The 3,914-nt window shown below is 25.6% G+C and overlaps 1 pseudogene; it reads right to left on the bottom strand.

Moving 5' to 3' along the window:
- LOC107671527 (inorganic pyrophosphatase-like) overlaps positions 1-3,914 on the bottom strand; it is a 12,243-nt pseudogene that overhangs the window by 1,461 nt on the left and 6,868 nt on the right.

Raw genomic sequence — 3,914 nt, forward strand, 5'->3', positions numbered from 1 at the left:
AGTGAGTGTGTGTGTGTGTGTGTGAGTGTGTGTGTGACTCACTGAATCCACGACAGCTTGGGCTTCACCGGCGGAGCAGCAGAAGGGACTGTCAGAGACGCAGGTGTTCATACTGACGGATGGACATTTCAGACACAAGCGCAACATTAGAAATCAAGTCAAAGCTACATTTCATTCAGTCTAGAGTAGCTGAAGGTGATGCGAACTAAACAAACCCAGACGATCAGCTGTTGATATCTAATATCTGTTCCCAAATCTGCCATCTGAACACCATCAGAAACACGATTTTCAATCCGAGCATGACCATAAAAGCCTATGCAGGCATGTGTAGAGATCAGATGCTTGTGAAAGGTAAATGTGTGCCTGCATATTTCATTCTGATTACCTGTTGCATGAAGCTGAAACAGCCAATAGCAATAATTAAATTCAAGAGGAGTGCATATGCTGTCGACTAAATAATAATGTCATGTTTGGCCCTGAAGGGCTCCCTATGTAGACAGCACACTAGGTTTTGCATTCATGCTGCTGTCAGGACTTTCATTTTCAGTTTGAATTTAATCAGGCTGCTTTTAAACTCTTGCCACGGGTTAATTTTTCCCTGCGGGTTAAAAGTTTGACATATTGCATGAATTATATTTGACAGAAATGCATGGATTGAAGTATTTTATATTGTAACGGTGCTAAAGCTGTGCTGGATGATTAGTTTTATGAAAACAGACTGTTTATGATTACTAATATAGAGACTGAAAGATGGGAAAAATTGGGTTTTACTAAAATAATCATTTTAAAAAACATTTTACAAAATATATATTCTAATTTTAAAAGCATTTAAAAATAAAAATTTGGTATATTTACTAAAACTAAATATTTTAAAAAATTTAAGAAAATATATAGTATATTTATGATTTTTTTTTAAAGCACTTAAAAAATAAAAAAATATTTAGCATATTTACTAAAAATAAACACTTTAAAACATTTGTAAAAATATATATTATATTTAAAAAAATATATATTTTTGTTTATGTTTACTGCTATATAAACATTTTCCAGTTGTAATCGGGTTTTACTGAAAATAATCATTTTAAACCTTTTAAGAAAATATACTTACTAAATAAAAATGATTTAGTATATACTGAAAATAAACATTATAAAATGTTTAAGAAAATATATAGTATGTTTCTGATTTTTTTAGTGTACTTAAAAATGATTTATACTAAAAATGATCATTTTAAAACATTTAAGAAAATATATTTACTTATTTTTAAAGCATTAAAAAATAAAAATGATTTAGTATATATACTAAAAATAAACGTTTTAAAACATTTAAGAAAATATATAGTATGCTTATGATTTTTAAAGCACTAAAAATAAAAATGACTCAGTATATTTAATAAAAATAAACACTTTAAAACATTTGTAAAAAGATATAGTATATCTGCTAATTAAAAATATTTTTGCTTATGATTACTACTATATGGACATTTTTGAGTTGAAATCGGGTTTTACAAAAAATAAACATTTTAAAACTTTTAAGAAAATATATAGTATGTTTATAATTTTTTAGAACACTTAAAATAAAAATGATTCAGTATATTTAATAAAAATAATCACTTTAAAACATTTGTTAAAAGATATAGTATATTTGCTAATTAAAAAATATTTTTGTTTATGGTTAATTCTATATAGACATTTTCGAGCTGAAATCAGGTTTTACTAAAAATAATCATATTAAAACATTTATGAAAATATACAGTATATTTATGAATCTTTTAAAGCACTTTATATGATTTAGTATAATAGTGTATATATATATATATATATATATAGATATATAATTACTACTATTTAGAGATTTTCAAGTTTTTGTAAATGTGTATGCTGCGTAACAGTGGATGTGAAATATGTATTTTAGGTATGGAGTGGCATATTTCGAGTTTTGATATTTGGGATGATGTCACGAGGCTTGATTTGTCACACAGATCTGGCAACCCTGATTTCTGTCTTTCTGTTGGATCATGTGCATGTTTTAGAGCAACATCACAGACTCTGAGAAGTGACTGATCTAAGGCCTTTCTGTGTGGATCATCAGGAGTTTGAACTGAAGCTAAACCATAGACTGAGCGACTGATAGACGTCTTACCAGCTGAGTTCTCCGGCGTCTGTTTTCTTGGAGATCAGAGCTTTCCAGAAACTATGTGTGTCCTTAACCGTTTTAATGGCGAAATCCTGCAGACCATGAATGAGAAGACATTTGAAAACATTTTTAAAAAGATACAGGATATTAGCAATTTTTTAATGCATTAAAAATTTTTTTTAGTATATTTACCAAAAAAAAAAAAAAAGAAAAATTTTTTTTATATGTTTATGTAATGTTGGTGTACTTGTCTCCTGTATTTGTTTATTAAAATACCTTTTGTTTATCTCCGTCGTCCTCGTGTGTGTGTCCCGCACCAACCCGTAACATTGACACAATCTGTATTATATAAAGAGCTATATGAATTAAGGTGACTTGACTCGACTCATAAGGGTCAATGCATGTAAATTAAAACACAAAATAACCATAATTATTATAACTATATCTTGCATTAAACATGGAGAGATCATGTTGCAATGATAGGATACTACAGTTTGAAACTTTATCACTACATACTGCATATTGTTTCACTGTGGAAGCATTTTGTTGGCTAAATTCCATAGTTCACATACACTACTGTTTTACTGTTTTAGTTTTTGGGGGAAAAATGCTCACCAAGGCTGCATTTATTTGATCAAAATGACTATATTGAGAAATATTACTGCAATTTAAAACAACTATTTTCTTTTTTAATATATTATAGTTTGCAATTTATTTCCTGTGATGGCAAAGCTGGATTTTTAGCAGCCATTTCTTCTTATTACCAATATTAAAAACAGTATTCCACAATATGTTCCACAAGTGTTCCATTTTATTACAGATAATCTCAAAATGCAAAATATCATCTGATTAATCTGGATGATATATCAGCTTGTCACTACATCCACAATGAACTCATTGTCATGTTGTGCCAAACCTGTATGATTTAGTTTTTTCTGCAAAATACAAAAGAAGATTGAAGAAAGTTGGAGCTCCTTGACTGTCATTGTATGACCAAAAAAAAAAAGGAAAAAAAAAAAAAAAAGAAACATTTTTTTTATATATATATATATACATATTAAAAGGATGTATATTTTCTGTTTTAAAGCATTTATATCAAAAAAAGTAGTATATTTAGTAAACATTTTTTTCCCCAACATTTAAGAAAATATATAGTATATTACAAATTTTGATAATATATTTACAATATGTTTAAAGCATTTAAAAATAAAAAGTATTAAGTATATTTACTAAAAAAACAAACATTTTATAACATTTAAGAAATCATTCTGTATATTTTCAAATTTTGTAAAGCATTTTAAAATAAAAAATTTGTATATTTACAAAAAAATGTTTAAAACCTTTAAATAAGATAAAGTTTATTTATGATTTTTTTAAAGCATTTTTAAAAATGTAGTTATTTACTAAAAATAATAATTTTAAAACATTTAAAAATATATATAGGCTACTATATATCCCATTTTTGAAGCATTTTAAAATAATTTAATATATTAACTAAAAATAAACATTTTAATATATTTAAGATATATTTATATAGTATATAATATAGTATATTTATATAATTTTTTGAAAGCATTTAAAACTAAAAATTATTTAGTATATTTACTAAAAATCTATATTTAAAACATTTAAGAAAACATATAGTATATTTACTCATTTTTTAAATATTTAAAAAGAAAGATAATTTGCTATATTTACTTAAAATTAACATTTGAATTAAAAAGATATAGTATATATGCAATTTTTTATTTATTTATATATATATACATATATATAAATA

This window comes from Sinocyclocheilus anshuiensis, unplaced genomic scaffold, assembly GCF_001515605.1.
Source record: "Sinocyclocheilus anshuiensis isolate Anshui unplaced genomic scaffold, SAMN03320099.WGS_v1.1 scaffold4047, whole genome shotgun sequence".
NCBI classification, from domain to species: Eukaryota; Metazoa; Chordata; class Actinopteri; order Cypriniformes; family Cyprinidae; genus Sinocyclocheilus; species Sinocyclocheilus anshuiensis.